Genomic DNA, 18262 nt, shown 5'->3' with positions numbered 1-18262 from the left:
ATGTCAAAATATTTTTTGATTAAATATATTTTATTTTTTTGCGTACAAGTTATTCTCAAGGTACATCGAGGTTTGTATAATTCTGTTAACAGGTCATATCTTTTGTTCTGATCAGTACATCTGTGACAATTTAAAGCAGTTAACTTATGAAAATAATCACTCGACAGCTCATCCACAAGAATTTAAGCTACTACAACAAGCATGAATAAATGTGATGATCACTAACTCATTTGAACAACTTTAGTGTTTTTCGTATTTGGTTTCTTTATCACGTTATTTGTGTGTAACTGTGGAATGATAAGTGTTAAATAATAACTTTAAACTGAACAAAAGCACTTTTACACACTTGTAATTAAATTGTTTCAATTAAAATTCTTAATCAGAACTATTTTTAATTTTTAATTAAACAAATATATAAAGATTTTCTTAAAGTTGTTAAATATATTTTTTTTTACTCAAAATTTGATGAATAGAGTTATTTCTTACATTTTTAGCACAGTTTATTCATTTTAAAAAAACGTGTTGAAATTGTAACAAAAAAAATCTCCAGTAAAAGTTAATCTTTTAAAAAAGCAGCAGGTATATCACATAAAATTTAAAAACAAATAAGTTAAGCAAAAAATATTCAGTAATAGCAACCCTGGATATTTTTCACTATACATAGCTATGTACTATCTTGTTTCAAACCAGTTTGAAGTAAATAATCCACCTTTTTTTATGAAATTATAGATTTTAGAACGCACGCTTAAATAAGTAAATTTTTAATATGGAACTGAAAAACACATGTACAATAATTTGTAATAAAATTAAAAACTACACAGCTTAGGTCTGAGTTGATTTACAAAAAATTAGCATTACGTTATTATATTTGTGTAGATATTATTGTATTTGTGTATCACTTACCGTTTTTACGTTCAGTTCTCATAAACTCCTTTAGTTAGACTAAATAAATATTCGAGTTTATTTTATTATTTAAGTGTCAATAAAAATTCTAAACAGTTTATTTTAAAAGTATATAATAAATACTTCAATATAAATTGAAGTTAATATTTTAATGTATTTTAATTTTAAAATTTTAATGTGAGAATAATCAAAAAAACTTTTTTTTTATGTAAGTTATATTTAAGTTATATGTATTTACCAAAAGATCTATGAAAACTTTGATAAGTTTACAAAGAAATGAAAAAATATTAACAAAAATTAAATAATTCCGATTAATCTGCATTTTAAACATTATTATTAAGCTGTCTCTAAATCTTAAACAAACACTTAATTTTATGCCATATGTTATGTTATTGAAATAAAATGTTTGCACTTTTAAACCTTTTTCATTCAGAAAAAAGTACTTAACTATTTAAAGCACATGTTTGAGAATCAACTTTTAATTTTAAAACTGAAATAATTTTGTTACAAAATATCTTACTATTTTTTAAATTTAGTCGAAATTTTACATCTATAGTTATTTTAATAATTTTGATTTTGAAAATAGTTATTTTTAAAGCAAAAATTAAATCTTTAAAAATTTTTTTAGAGTAATATAAATGCTTATTTATCGTTAAACGTTTTCGAAACTTTTTATTGTTTATCAAGCTAACAAAGCAAATGATTTACGAAAAACTTCTTTAACAAGCCAAACATTTTAGCTTAAATTTTATGCTAAACAAACATTATTACGATAAACCTTAGTTAATGACAGTCAAAGTTCGATACTTTTTATTATTATTTGTTGCACGTATGGATAGTGTCAGTAGCAATAAATTTTAAATTTTTTTAGATTAAAATGACTTTTTAAGTTTGTTTTCAAAAACAAAGTTTAAACTTTAGAACATTTTTTACCTAAATTATTACAAAGATTTTAATATTAAGTTCTACAATTTACATAGTACATTTTATAACAAGCTAGTTTTTATAACATTAATATTTTGTTTTTTTTTTTTAATAGAAAACTTCAGGTATTTTTAATTTGGCTGAGCTTAAAAGCGTTTTTTTTTTCAATTTTGTTTGCTTAGCTGTAGATAAATATGTGAGTTATGTAATTAGTAGTATTTGTTTGCAAAATTTTCTTCTTTGTTTTTTTTTTTTGTCAACCTAAAAGACTGGATTGATGATTTGAAACTAAAAGATTGAAACCGGTATATAAACAAAAAAAGAATTCAAAGCTGGTAATTGTTTTAAAGTTTAAGCTTAAAGTTTATAGGTTTATAAGTGAGAAAAATTCATATACATATTTAAATATCTAGTTTAAACCTGTTAGTTAGTTTTTAATTTTGTTTTTATTTGTTGTAAGTTCAATTAAAATAACAAAATAATACACTTTACAATAATAAAACTATCAGTTTAAAAAATTTTATGCTTTATTTTCTGTAGAGTAAACCTGTTACTTATAAAAATTGTAATTATTTAAAATAATAAACTTTTATTGAATTCTTTTAAAAAAATTCCTGTTCGAACTGTTGTAGAAGTTAATTATTTTCTTACTGAACAATATTGCTTTAACAATATTACTTTTAGACATTTACACATTTTAAAATACTCAATAGAGCTAAAAAGATTCTAAAAAGAAATGTTATTATCAACTTTGCATATCTATGTAGTAAGATTTTAGTGATTTATTTCTATTGATTTAGTATTTAAAATGACCACATATAATATTTAAAGGACAAACAAGCATAGCAGAGCTGTAAGATTTTATAGTTGAGTTTATAACAAATATTTAACAAACACTTAAAGCTAAGATTAAATGGTTTATTTTGTTGACCTTGAAAGACAAACTTAAACTCAAATTATCTCTAAGTTGTTTACTTTAAAAGGTTTGCTCTTAAACATAAAACTTCATTATTTTTATTTGCCTTCAAAAATGTTTAATTAAAGCTTAAGCGTATATTTTAACTCTTATACATTTTTCTATTTTCAGAGTATTTAAATATGAAACAGTTGAAAGCTACAAAGGTAGTTTTGTCGTTTTTGGCATTTTTAGTTTTGTTAAAGGCGAAAGGTGAGTATTAAGTTTTATAAAAAAACTATGTTAAAAACTTTGATATATAAAGTTTTATAACTTTTGTTAAATATATATTATTAAAAGTTAATAAGAATTTCAAGTTGTGACAACTATTCACCTGTAAAACTTAGTTTTATAGTAATCTCATAATGTACTTACTTTTTGTAGACCTATTTATGTATGTAAAAACAATAAGTTAAAACAGTTTCGAGTTAATATTTAACAGCTTAAAGCTCAATAATGTTTATAATAAAACAAATGTGTAAACAGAAATTTTTAGTAAATTTTTTTTAAGTCACCTTTTCTGTTATTTTTTTTTAGCTAAACCTTAGTTTGAAATGTTTATAAAAAAAAATATAATACTTTGTAATTATTTTAAAACCTTAAAATTAAACAACTTTGATTTATTAACAAAAACACTTTGTATTTAAAACAGTAATTTCTGAACGAAGTATAACTTTATAGAAAAATTTTATAAACTTAGCATGTCCCTTGTCTACATATAAATTTTCATAACAAACATTGTTTAACCATTTCAACCAAAACTTTTAAAATATAGATTCAAAATATTGAGCATCTCATCTTAAAACTATCATCCTAAAGTCTTTTTTTTCAATAAATGTGCTATTATTTAAAGTTTATAACCTACATATTATTATTTTAAAACTTTTTTTACTTCAAACTAACGGGTGCACGACTATTCAAATTCGGACAATTCAAATTCCGACAATTCAAATTCTTAATAAAAGATTAAAACAACTAAAAATAAAAAAAGTAATGTGTATTTGACTTAAATAAAAAATGCATATGTAAATCATATCAATATCTACAGGCCATTTTTTTCTTTTTGCAAAACATTTAATATTTTTTGAGATATGGTTTATATAAAGTAAAAAACATAGTTATTTTTAGTAATTTTAAAATATCTTGAAAAGTATTTTAGATTTTGAAAAAAAGAAAAAAAGTGGCTTCAGATATTATTAAGATCTACATATGTATTTTTTATTTTTTTCAAATTTATATTACTTATTGAGATATAGTCCTTTTAATATTTTTTTAAGAATTTGAATTGTCGGAATTTGAGTTGTCCGAATTTGAATAGTCATGTAACCCAAACTAACAAGTCTAAAATATTCAACAGTCGATTCGTTCGAATTGTTGTTGGAACGGACCACAGGATCGGGTGATGATTGGGCGGTTGGTTACCAGGGAGAAGCCTACGTAGCAACCGTGGATACAGCGGGTTTCTATGGTTACGGGTGGAATGTAAACGGGGTCGCAGAGGATTATCTGGTGACCGTTGCTGAAGACGGAAGCCCAATTTGTACCTTGCAGGGTTCGTTACTTCGACTGTTTTCAACTTTTTGGTAGACTTTATAAGCTTGAACAAAAAATATCTAGCGATAAGACAAAAGTTAAAACTTTAGTTTGAGATATTGATTGAAAGCATTCAAAAGCTGCGGAAGTTAAATTTTTTTTACTTTCAAATTTACTATAAAAGTTAAAATATACTTGTTTATACATTATAAAAAATAAATGCAGCTTAATATGTTGGCAAAGTTTTCTTCGAAATTTTTGACAAACATGATGTGCAAGGAAAAATAAAATTATTAAATTTTCCAGTGTATAACCTATAAAAATTTTTAAGCTCATTGCAACAGCACAAAATAAGCGAACAAAAATGAATTACTTTTCTATGTTGATCACAGCTGTATAAGTTATGAAAAAACTCTGCATTGCAGGCGCTGACGCCCCAGAATTTTCAGTGACTTGCGAAAGTTTCAACTCAACTGGAGGATTCAAAAGCGTGCTCACATTTCCCGCCACTTTGACGAGCGACGATTCTGGTCAAATCGCTTTCTACGCGCAAGAGAGGAGCGACAGTTTGGAGTACAGACAAGTTAAGACCTTCAAGGTCACAGGTTAAAAAAAAACACTTTATTGAATTTTACCACAATATATTAACGTAGCTGATTTAAGATTGTTAGGATAGGAAAGTATATTTAAAGGTCAGTCTGAACTGAAAAGAGATGAAAAAAAAATCAGTCAGCAATTTTTTGAAATCCTCAACTTAACTTTTTCAAACATATTAAAAATTTATTAAAAAATGAAATTTTTATAATAAAAGTGTTAAAATAATGAAAAGAGAGCTTTTTTGCTGACTCATTAAATTTTTCAGCTCAGATTGACCTTTAAGTTTAGTAGCCGTTAGCTATAAAATGTTTCATGCCAAAAAACTATTTTTTTCAAAGCTATGCTGTTAAAACTAATTTATTTGTAAAACTTTAAAACTTAAGCAACTTGCCAAGACTGGACACATGGATGTTCAACTAATATTAATTTACAGCGAGCGTAATTTATAAAAAAACTCACTCAGTTTTGCATTTGTGCACAAAAAGCAGATTAAAATTGCTATCTAAAACGTAAAATTAAAAACACGGGTACAATCATGCGGCACTGGTCTTATCCCCTAAACACTTGTCTAAAAGTATTAATTTTTTCAACTCTATGCACGTAAAACACAAAGAAGAATAGTGTTTAAAATAAATATTACACAAGAAAAGTATATCAAATATTTGCTCAAGTAAAATAATTTAAACTTAATTATAAAGATTTCTTTCCAGAGTATTCTGAAGTTTATAAACAGTATTTAATACAGATATAAAACTCATCAAGCTTTTATTACGGACATGGTATTATGATTTGTTTTTACTTACAAATAAGTTTTAATCAACGCTTTACACACTTTACGTGCATTTATTAGGTTAGGTTTATTTTATTTTTGATAGTTTATACTAATTAAACTTTTTTTTTTGCAATACAAACTAAATTTAGTTTTATATTTGTTTGTTTTAGTTTTTATTTTTCAGAATGTTCTGCCGAGCCCCCTCTTGTGGTGACTCTCGACGCCAGCAGCAACGCGGAGTGGAACGGAATGGGGGATTTTTCTTGCGACAACGGAGGCGTGCTGCACGATGGAAACGGGGAGAAAATGGTCGATTTCGGAACCGTGTGCATGGAGGACGCGTTTTGGAAGGACGAAACGACAGTGGAGTGCTGGACTTGTTTGTTTTTGTTTATAATGTTTATATAAGTTATAAAACTTGTTTGTTTTTGTTAATTTATTAATTATATGAGTTAAAAAATATATTATGTTTTTTTCGTATTAACTTGGAGCTTTTGTTTAGATACCAAAAAACTCAATTCGTAAATTAGTTTGACTATATAAGAAATAAAACGTTGTTTAAAAAGGTTTCTAAAAAACCAAACTACTATTGGTTGTAAATATAAGTTTTTTTTTAATTTATTATAATTATATTAATAAAAATATCTAAGTTGATATGTTTATTTAGCTTTATTCTTAGAGTAGTTATTAAAGTAATTTTTCTGAAAATATGTTTACTTGAAGCTAAGTTAAAAAAACAGGTAGTTTTGTCATATATTTAAACGTTGCTTTAAAAACGCTTCAAAATAGCCAATAACAATTTTTTGCGTGTGTGTTATTTAACAATATAGATACAAAACAGTTTTCAACTTAATTTTTTTTTTCTAAATTTATAAAAACTATTTTAGCGTGTGTTATTACCCTAATATCAAAACATCAGCAAATCCATAATCACTTGAAAACTGTCAATCATTGAATGTTCCAAATTAAATGTGTTTGTGCTCGATTTAGAAGTTCTTGCTGGACAATTTTCTCAAACTGAACAAAAAAAAATTCAGTTTATAATTCACAATAAATAATCAGCACCAGAGAACGTGTCGGTGAGTGGAGATTTTTCGATAAACGAGGGATTCACCGCCGAATACTCGTGTTCTTACATTTCACAAGATCTTGTTCCTGAAGTAACCAACTACTTGTTCTACTGGAACGATGAGCTTGTGCAGAACAGCTCTGTACGTTTTATTTTTTATTTTTTTTAAATATAGAGTACTAATAAAAAGAAAGTATAATTAGAGGTCAGACTGAGCTGAAAAAAAGCTGATTCAGGATTTTTTTATACCCTTATCCCTTAATCCACCTTACCAAAACATCTATAAAGTTAACAAAAAAAAATTTCATAACTTGATTTTTAAAAAATATTAAAATTAGTTTTTGCTGACTCAGCAGTGCTTTTTTGGCTCAAACTGACTTTTAAGTATAGTAGACCTAAAAAAGTAAGTTGTAGCTGCTTTTTTTTTCTTATTAAAACAAGCATTTTTTTATGTAAGTGTACTACAGTAGTTCAGTAAGTAAGTAAAATTAAGTAAGTTTTTATATTTCCATGCAAGTTTTGTTTTGAAGTTTAGTAAAATTTCGGTAAACTGTAGCACACACTACCGTTTCAATTAAAGTTTGAAGTTAAAGTACAACAAAGCTTTAAATTGAAAGTTTGCAGTAAGGAAACATTTTAAATGGTTTTCTTTTTTACTAATAAAAGTGTAAACTAACAAGTTTATTTCGAGTGCAAAATTTTTTTTTTAAAGTTTATATCACTTACTTTGTAAATTCTTTAATAAAACGTTTAATATACTTTTTAATATTTTTAGTTAAATAACAATGTTAAAGTACTCGTTTTACATTCCAACTTTTATTTATGTGATAAAAGATGATCAACAGTTGAACAGTTAAAATATTTTAAAACCTTATTAGTTTGAACGTTTTAGTGATAATATTCCGCAATCATTGTTTATATTAGAATTAAGTAAAGTGTTTTCTGACCGTGTAGACTTTTTATTTACTAAGCAAACACTTTTAATGCGTGTATGGTCTTTGTATATGCGTCAGAATTATAATTAAAAGGTTTAAAAAAAATAGAAAACAGTATAATTTGATTGCTTGTTTGTAAAAGTCGGTAACATTTATGATTTAAAAATAACACAAGTTAAAGACCTTTTCATAATTTTATGTGTCATATAGTTCCAATTAGCCTTTTTGATAATTATTTCTAAATAATAACTTTTAAGTTTCAACTTGTTTTATCATGTACTATACAAGACTTTCACCCAATTACAATCAAGAAAATATGAAGAAACGTATCAAATGAATTTATTAAGCAATATGTTTCAAATATTTCAAATATTCTATCACGTATTGCAAAAAACACTCATGATTTGTTTTTTAACCAACAGCCTAAAAAATACAAAAATGCACTACAAATTACATTATTAGTTATTTCAAGTAAGTTATATTATTTTATGACATACTGCACAAAACATTCACCCATTTTCTTTATAACTCTCACAAAGGATAATAGTATAAGTAGATGAATTAAAAGCCATCTGAAAACTTAATAGTTGTTTTATTCCTAAGTACTTGTTTAAGATACTTTTTTTAATAAGTTTCTTTTGACTTTTTAATAATTATCAGCTCCAATAAATTGTAATATTACACAAAACAGTCACCCAACTACAATCGAGAGATGACGAAGAAAGATGACGGGTCAATGGTGATGTGCAAATCTGAAAACAAGTTCAACTTCAATTCCCAAGATCTCGGAGGTTTTTCGTCTCCTCAGCTAGTCACTGTCAATTGTGAGCGAGTTTTATATGCAGCCTAATCCCTGTTTATTTATTGTTAACGTTTTACAAAAAAAAACATTTGCTGTTTTTACTGATGAATGAGTGTTCTATACAAAAAATATTCATTTCTGTTGATCAAATAAGTAATTAATTTGTAGACTCCTTCTTTTTTTCGTATTTGATAAAAACTCAAAGTTATTTATAAACTATTAGTTAAATGTTAAAAAAATTAACAGTTTTTAATACTTTAGTTTAAATCTTTAATTTTTATATTTAACAAACAAGTTCGATTTTACGCTAAAATAATAATAAAAATTTACTGTAAAATTTTTTTTAAACTAAAAAAGATTAAATTATAAATATCCCCAGTTGTGAACCTGGACGTAACGCTCGAGCGGGCATTCGGCGGGGAAAGCCCCGATTGGACGACCGGTTACAGTGGCGACGTGTACGCGGCGACGGTGGACACCGCCAACCTGAGGTCGGTCACGTGGAAATTTGGCGGGAAAACCGAAGAGTACTCCGTGTCGCCGTCTGGCGGATGCACTCTTCAGTCCGATGACGCCCCCGAGTTTTCGGCGACCTGCGAGGTTTATGACGTCACAATGTTCAGAAGCGTGCTGAGGTATGACGTTGGGTTGCCTAGTGACGTAATAGGGGAAGTCCCTGTTGAGTTCAGCGCGAGCTCGAACAAACTGGCTGTTGAGTACGGCGCCTCCGAAACAGCGACTGTTAGCGGTTGGTCTGTTTAAGTTTTAAGGAAGTTGTTATGCTGATCTACAATATTTTTTACTAGAAAGTTAAGAACTATTATGACACTTTTTGAAAGAATAATAAGGTTTTTGATCAAGTTGTCTTTGTTTACTAAAAATGATTTAACAGCATTTAGAAAATAACAATATACTACACTTGATATATATTTTATATTTCAATTACTTTTTAAGGATTTTAAGTAATAAGCTCAAGAATGTACCTCAAAATTTATTTATCTAAAAGATTTTAAAATGTTGTTGTAACCCAAGTTTTCTTTAACTTATCCATAACACACTATCCAACAACACTACTAGTAACTGTAGTTAGTTAAGACCCTTTAAACTGTTTCTATAAACATAAAACAAACAAATCACTACAGAGTGCAGCGCAACGCCACCACTGACAGTGGAAGGGGGCTCTGACGTGGGAACTTACAAATCCGCGGGTGACTTCAAGTGCGACAACGGTGGCGAGCTGTATTACGTCAACAGCACTGAATTGTTGAACACCGAAACCGAGTGTCTGTCCAACGCGAAATGGGCTAACCAAGATGACGTCAAATGCGTTTTAGGTTTTTATTAAAGTTATTAGGGATTTTATATGATAGTTTTTACTTATTTATCAATAAAACTCAAACACGTCAAAAAGTTGTTGTTAGAATTTTTCTTTTAAAGAAGGTTGAAAGTTGTAAAGGGCATGAAAAAATTTTCGTGATATTATAGTTTATACTTAATTTTTTTAACCATATGTCTCCTACACTTATTTCTTTGATAAATTTACTTCAAGACTTTTAACAAACAATTTATTTAATAAAATAAGCTTGATGATAAATGCAATAAACAATACAAGTTCAACTGAAATTTTTTTAATACTTTAGAACTAATTATATCTGTTACAGCTCCAACAAACGTCAAGTTATCGGGAAATTTAGAAGCGAGAGAAAACGAAAGAGTAAGTTTTTATTGCGATTTTGACGCCACTTCCGGTGACGTCACTAATGTGGAGTTTTACTTCAACGGGAAACTAGTTCAGTCTGGCTTGGTGAGTTTTTTTTTGAGAATGGGTTTAGAAGATAAAAAAATTATTCAAATGGTTTCTATATTATAAAACTTTATGGTAAATTTATAAAACTGTTTATTACAATCATAAGCTGAGTTGTTTATATGAAAATATTTTCGTTATTTTAAAGGTTGAAGTTTTTAAATAACTGTAATTACACCAATCAAACAATTAAAAAGCGTTTTAGTTTTGAACATTTTTTTTGAAACACTTTTTTCTATATTTTTATATTTCTCACTTGTGAAAGCATCCTTAAACTATCAAATAACTCTAAAACAAATCTTCGCATTTCAGTTCTTATTTTTTCAGTTTTTCAGTCACTCGCGTTTAAAACTTTATATATATATTTATACTTTATTCTATTGTATGTTTTGGTTTTAAGAAAACAAATAGAGAGATCTCAACTACTGGAGAAGAAATAATGAATTTATTCTTTAAAAAATTTATTTTACAAGGTCTTTGACCGAAACTTATTTTGTAAAATAAATTTTTGAAAGAATAAGTTCATATTTTATTCTATTTTAAACATCCTGAATTTTCAAAATTTTTCAAATATAAACCTCAAATTTTTTTCAGTTTTTTAGTTACTTGAGAGTGGTTACTCGAGCAGACGACGGGGCGCAGATTCAGTGCAAAGCTGAAAATGAAGCGAATTCTAGATATTCAGATTCCGAAGGCTTCTCAGAATACGTTACATTATCCGTGTTTTGTAAGATTCTATATTTGTTTACAAACAGTTGTTATTTAAAATTTGTGATTACACATAATAAATAGCAACAAAGTATTTAATTTTTAGTGTTTAGTTTTTGGTTTACGCACCACCAGATCTTAATACATTACGAGAAAATAAACAATTTTTAAGTATTAATATTAATTGATCTATACTATCTTAAACAGACTTAAATACAAAAATGTGTACTTTTTGTAGTAAATTTATGCTTATGATTTAACATTCCAAAAAAGATTTTTTCTAGTGCTAAAAGTTACAGTTCACACTTTCGGAACAAATAAAACTTTTTATTTTAGTCGCGCCATCAAAAGTAGAAATAGACCTGGATCCAGACAACAACGATTTCGTGATTCAAACAGCTGAAGACGAGTATTTCATAAAATCCGACGAATACATACCGCTGGAGTGCGTTGTCGAGTCGAACCCACCCGCAATCTGTTGGTGGATCGAAGAAACCAGCAACCAAATTGTTTATTTTAAGGTAGTTTAAAAAGAATTAAACTACCTACAGTTTGTTTTGTTTTTTTTTTTTAATTAGTTCTTTAACTGTTTATTTTAATTTTAAGAATTTTTCATCTAAAGTAGAAGTTTTTGAATAATTTGTAATATCTCTTTTGTGCTAAAGTTCCGCAGCCATTTCCTTTACGTATCTAAAAAAGACAAATATTAAAGTTCAATTGTTAAGTTAAAAACTTTTTTCAAATTTAAAGATCACTTTAAATAGATATCAAATTCACTAACTAAAACTTTGAAATTAAAAAGTCAAATTGTTTTATGTATAAATGTGAGCAAATGAATTCAACAAGTTTTTAACTTCAAGGATCTCGGGTGCAAGAACGAGACGAAACTGATGAGATCTAGCGAGTTTTCCTGTTTGGCATCCAATTCTGAGTACTCTAACGTCAGGGTTCAGAAGACCATAAAAGTCGAGATCGCTGATGGTGATAGTAAGTTGATGTTTGTAAAAAGGCTGCTGTCTTAGCAACAAGTACAAACAAGCTTTTTTGACCCTCATAATAAATGTTGGCTAAGAAAAAAGCAGTAAAACGCAAAATTTTCTTAAGCTTTTTAGGAAATTTTTATAATACATTAAATTGCTTAATAAGTTGCTTTTAACAAATTTCTATCTCTGATAGTCATTTATACAACTAAACATCTTTGTTGTAAACTTTCATTGGCGTTTTCAATATTAAATTAGTTTTATTTTGAACGTGACCACTTACAATATAGTACATAACAAAGTCGTATTTCAACAAAAATTTTATTGTTGAGTATAAGCTATTAAAGTTCATTAACATAGGTTACATTTAATTAAGCAAACATAGAAGGCTTTTACGCACAGAAATTGTTTATTTAACAACGTTTTATTGCTAAATGTAAACACAGATTTGGCCACTGATTAATCACCTATCAAATGCTTTTTTCATCCAATTTGCTACTGCTATATAAAGTAACACTTGAATATGTTTTTTAGTACACTACTTTTAAAAAGATACAGATAAATTTTATCGGGATTTTAATACGAAGTAAAACATTTTTTATAAATGTTTATAAGCTCAAACTGAAAAGGTTTAAAGTAATAAAAAGTTACAACGAATTTAAGGGAGTATAACTTAAATTTTATATATCTCGATAAATATTGCATCTACAGGCTATTATATTGAAATATCAAGAAATTTATATAGAGTTCGTGCAAATGAAAATAAACAATTTAGATTTACCCTGTTATCACTTTTATAGTCTGTAATTTTGATTACAAACAATCAGTGAAGTTGTTTTATTTAAACGAATTTCTGGAATTTTACGCATTTTCGGTAAACATTGATTAAAGCATGGTTGTTTACTTGAAATAAACAAGATATTGAAACCAACCAAAGACTGGGTAATTAATTAACTAAGTGTTTTTTTGTATAAAATCAGTACATTAATACTTATTAGCTTATGCTTATTAAATACAATGGTGAAACATTTGTTGTGTTTAATAGCACCTGGTCAGCTGTTAACAGAGTGAACAAACTTAGTAAGATAGAATTTGATCTAATATGTTTTAGTAAAGTAAAGAAATGCTTAGACAAAAATGTTGGGATAATAACTTGTATTGATTAATTGATCATAGTTCTGTTACGGTATTAAAACTAAAAGTACTAGATATACTACTCAAATTAAACAAATCTTTCAGTTTGTATTACTTTTAATTGCCTTCTTATAAGTTTATAATTACACAATTAAGTACAAAAGAGACATTAAACCTCATCTAGCGAGAATTACTTGAGAAAATGTTCAAGTTTACTATTATGCAAACTTTAGAAAAAAAATTTTACAGGAAAACCGATGATAACGACACCTAGCGGACAAGTTTCTGACGACTACGAAATAATGGAGGGAGATTCTGAGAGGTTCGAATGCAACATTGACTATGAAAAAGAGCTCACTACTACCTACAAGTGGCTAAAAGATGATCAGCAAATTAATCCTAATGACTACTTGGTTTGTACTACTTGTTTATTTTAAAGTTCCTTTGTAATTCAGGTGTTTACACTTATTATAGCAAATTTTAAGGTATAGTATTAGAAAAATGAGCTATTTAAGTTTTACTTTTTCTTCATTTTATAGTAAAAAGGGTTCTTAATGGCTCAACAATTTACAAAACTATAACTATATTGTAGTACTTGTATAAAACCATTGTAAAACTACTCAATAACAAAAAGCTACTACATAAGCACTCTACAGTAATGTTCTAATTACAATAACCTGAGTTGTTTTTGTTAAATTTCTTAGTAGGTTTTGTTTTACAACTTTAAGAGGTTTAAAAAAATTTTTAATATGTCAGATTAGTACAGGGTTCGGCAGCTTAATGTAATTCGCAGGGCAATTTTCCTAGGAAAAATTGCTCGCGGGCCGCAAAACTTATAAAAAACCTTTGAGGGTCGCGTTTATTTAAAAAAATTTCTAGTGATCAGTAGAAAAATATTATTTAAGATTGAATATATGAAAATTGAGCAATATTGGAGCACTAATAACGAGAATTTAGTAAATTCAGATCTTCACTGTAAGTTTTATTAGAAAAATTTAAGTTTTACTGTTTTTAAAATAAATATTTCTGACTGAAAAGAACTTTACTTTGCGGGCCGCAAATTTTGACTTTGAGGGCCGCATTTGGCCCGCAGGCTGCAGTTTGCCGACCCCTGGATTCATAGAATATATTTGCTAACTGTATTTTTCTAAAAAATAATAACGACTTCAACTAGGTTATCGACGGTGTCGGTGTCGAAGATGACGGTGTCTACGCTTGCCAAACTAAAGACGATTTCAATTTAGCTACAAGTCAATTCGACTTGAGGGTGCAGTGTTAGTTTTATTGTGGTATAATGAAACTTATAAGTATATCCCTTTAAGCACAGTATATACTTATGTTTTATTCCTAATTAACAGTTTCAAAACACATATGAGTGAGCTTGTTTGTTAATTGTTTTATAACAGACACTATGCTTTAAGTTTTTGTTTTATAAGAAGTACAAAATACTAATTAAAAATCTTGAAGCATTTGGAACTTTTTATTGTTGCTGTATTGCTTTTATATTTCAAATTTATGTAAGTTTTAACGACCAAATAAGTAGTGCTATTTGTGTTCTTATCATAACCTTTTTGGTTTTTGTTTTTTAACTATAAAAACTAATACAAAAACTCTTTAAGAAATTAATGTTTAAAGTTTCCCCTCGAACAACTTTTACATCTGGTGGTAGCAACAAAGGAGAAGCCGAATGTAACTTTATAGCTGGACAAACAGGAAATTGCCAGATATCCTTTTATTCGTACCCGATCGCTGAAAACATTCAGTTCACTAAAGGTTTATAATTTTATTTTAAAACTATACAGAATTTAATGTCAAGTATCTAAACAATAACTTTTGTATAAGAGTAAGGTAAGGGTAAAGATGTTTATTTTTAAAACAATTCTCCATTTACAATCTTATTATCATTTTAATACATATAAAAACTATTGATGTTTGAACTTAAATTTCTTCTTGCAGTTCAATAAAAACATTCTTACTAAAAGAAATTGTTTTTACTCTAATGTTTAATAAAGCATTTTGACTGTTTGTATAGCGTTTAATTTTGTTTTAATAACTAATACTTAAATTATTTTAAATTTATACAGCACATATAAATTGAATTTTCTTTATATAACCTTTACGTAGTGTTGATTTTTTTCTACTAGTACTAATAATTAAACTTATTTACACAAAAATTTCAGGTGATGGTTCAGAAGTCAGCCTGTCAGTTGAAAGTTCTATTGAAAATTCAAACCAGAAAGTAACATTAAAGTCAAATGAGGTCAGTGTTTTGGTATTTAGGGGTAATATTAGATGTTAATTATTTTATATGCAACAAGTTTATACATGATATTCTTGGCTTAATACAATAAATCTTTGAAAATATTTGTTATTGTTGTCACACTTTTTTTTCAGTTGCTGTTTTCAGTTGTTGTTATGACAGCTTTTAATGTTAAAACAACTTAAGACAAAACATAATTCAAAAGAAATCTAAATTTGAAAATAATCTAACTAGACGGTTTACGATGTATTTGTCCTTGACGAGACATTAAACTGTATCTTGGTGTATAAAACGGTAGCTGAAAGGTTTTTCGTATACCAGAGTTTTAGACCAAATATTTTGAGCACTTATTTTGTCGTTTAATACATTCTTAAAATATAATTTTGACAAACCTTAAATCTTTACTTTTTTCCAGGTATCAGAAAAAGACGCGGGAAGTTACCAGCTCACAGTGACGTCAGATCTTTTTCCATCCTCACCTTTGTATTATGACGTCACAATAACCGTTGGCGAATCAACAGGTGGGCTGTCGAAAGAGAACAAGATTATTATTAGTTGTTGCACTGTGGGGGGTTTCCTGGTTTTGCTACTGATATTTTGCTGCGTGCGGAGAAATAAAAAGAAGAATAAGAAAGAAGGTTGGTGGTTTTTTACAAGTAAAGTGTTTATCAATTGATAACTCTTTGGCTAATATTAAACTTTGGTAAAATAAAATGGTCATAAAAATATTTTTTAGGTAACAGTTAGAGCCAAACTTCGTTAAGTATTTGGGTCGTGCAAAGAAAACCAAGCTATAAAAAACTATATTTAAATACAATACGTAGTTATAAAAGTACGATAATTAAAAAAAAACTTAATTGAACTTAAAAAAGTTATAAAATAAGTATGAATAAAACTAAGATTACACTCGATCTTCTGATTTACTGCAAGTGTATAGATTTATAAAAATATTAATTACTGTTGATAAGTTGTAAACATGTTGGATCTAATATAAATTGTTTTCAGATGATAACTCAAGTATGGGAAGTGTAGAAAGTGGAAGAAACAAATCTAAAAAAAGTTAGTTTGTTTTTAGATAACAGCTAACCTAGTTTTTTTTAATTCAGTTTGTTTCTACAAAAAAATTAAAGCAAAAGAACCCAATAAAAAATGTTGAATGTACTAACAGCGTTCTATAATATAGTTCATTACTTTTTTTTTTAGCAAACTGCTTTTTATAAGTAACTTTCTAAAGCTACATGTATAACTAAATCAAAAAAAAACTTTAACTATATTTTATTAATTTCAAAAATCTCTATAGCTAAAGAAGACAGCGCTTACGCAAATGCAGCATTTTAATTGGTTAGAAATTGTATGAAGTTGCAATTTGAATATCACCATACGTGTGTGAATATTTTGTTGCAGGAAAAACCATAAAAACAATGAAGTACAATACAATGTTTATTGCTTTTATTGCACAGCCGAAAACTGTTTTTTTTTTTTGGAATTCTATCTATTTTCTTTATTGTCAAAAAATGTTAAATAATAAAGATAATAATTAATAATATTTTAGTTTTAGTGAGAAATGAAACTATTCGATTGCAAAAATCCCAGACATTTTTGATAAAAAAATGTTTTCTAATTTTTTTTCATACTTTAATCTTAACTTTAGGTCACTTATTTTATTTTTTGAAGCAAAAATGTCATTCTTATTCGTATTAGTTTTTTTACACTTTTTATGATCATGCTAATATGTTGATTTTCAAATAAAACACTGTCGATTATGATTATAAATTTAATTTTGTATTTTAGCTTTACAGCCTAAAACTTATATATGTATATTTATATTACTTATTGTTTGACAATTTATAGAGACAACTTTGTAACAATTGTAAGAGTTTTCTAATATAAAACTTGTGGCTGTCTATATTGCTTGTAAACTGCAAAGTGTAAAAACACACTAAACAGGTTTTTTATTCTTTAGCAACTCACAGCTAGTAAGTTGCTTTTGTGTATTTATTTAAAAAAATAAGTAAGTTATGTATTTAGTTAAAAGTTAGTATAAAAAAAATTTCGTATACAGCTTCTCTACTAGCATTGTCATAAAAACTAAACATCTAGGATTTATACACGTGTAGTATTTTATACTGTTGTTACTTATTTATTAAATAAAATAGACGATAAACAAAAGTGGCTAGTTAACTCTTATGACCTTTTCAGTCGTACTGTCATTTGTAAAATTACCACGTTTTTAATAAAATTTGGTGTAAATCAGTAAATTACGGGTAAGCAATTTTTAGTATTCAAGCCGGATTTATCAAATAGTTTTACGCGGCCTAAGAATAAGAAAAAAAGCCTTCGTGGCTAATGTGGTTTGGAAAAGCTATAGTGTAAAAAATTTTAAATACGTTTTAAAAACATAACTCCGAAACTTGATAATTTTGCAAACTCTTTAGTAGGGTTTCCCAAGGGGCCATAAAGCATTTCAGAAATTTAGGGTACCGCAAGCTGCAAGGAGAGAGTAGTAAAGAGGCTATGAAGCCTTAATTTGAACATTATACTAGATATTATGGAATACCAGGTCAAGAGCAAAAAAAGTTGTTAAGAGTATTTAATGAAAATTTTGAAACTTATCATAGATAGTGTATGAAAATAGGAGAAGGCCCAAGCACATAATTTGAAACTTACACTGATATTTTGGAGTTGGTGATGAAAAGAAAAAAGGTTTGGGAAACTCTAATTTACAATGTACTAAAAACAAATATAAGGCCTGGACATGATCCAGATTTTTTATCATAAATAAGCTTCTTTTTTTTTAGTAGAAGGTTTTAAGGTTAAAAATATATGGTGTGAAAAAATTATTTTTCCCAACCTAATATAAAAAATATTTTAAAACACAGCTACCTT

Source organism: Thalia democratica, chromosome 8 (assembly GCF_965202585.1).
Source record: "Thalia democratica chromosome 8, ktThaDemo2.hap1.1, whole genome shotgun sequence".
In the NCBI taxonomy this organism is placed as follows: domain Eukaryota; kingdom Metazoa; phylum Chordata; class Thaliacea; order Salpida; family Salpidae; genus Thalia; species Thalia democratica.
This window is presented reverse-complemented; position numbering follows the sequence as displayed.